This window comes from Arachis duranensis, chromosome 5 (assembly GCF_000817695.3).
Source record: "Arachis duranensis cultivar V14167 chromosome 5, aradu.V14167.gnm2.J7QH, whole genome shotgun sequence".
NCBI lineage: Eukaryota > Viridiplantae > Streptophyta > Magnoliopsida > Fabales > Fabaceae > Arachis > Arachis duranensis.
The window spans coordinates 28729528-28729902 of NC_029776.3; positions in this window are offsets into that span (position 1 = coordinate 28729528).

A 375-nucleotide genomic window follows, 5' to 3' on the forward strand; every position below is an offset into this window, starting at 1 on the left:
ACCATAGCTTGCTTCAATACTAACAATCTCCGTGGGCTCGACCCTTACTCGCGTAAGGTTTATTACTTGGACGACCCAGTGCACTTGCTGGTTAGTTGTGCGAAGTTGTGTTAATGCCATGGTATTGAACACTAAGTTTTTGGGGTTCATGACCGGGGATTATGAGAGTTGTGAAAAGTATTGTTCACAATTTTGCGCCACCAAGTTTTTGGCGCCGTTGCCGGGGATTGTTCAGTTTGGACAACTGACGGTTCATCTTGTTGCTTAGATTAGGTATTTATTTTTTTCGAAATTCTTGAAGAAGAATTCTAGAGTTTCATGATGATTTGTTGAAATCTGGCTGGCTGAGAAGCCATGTCTAATCTCATTGGACCG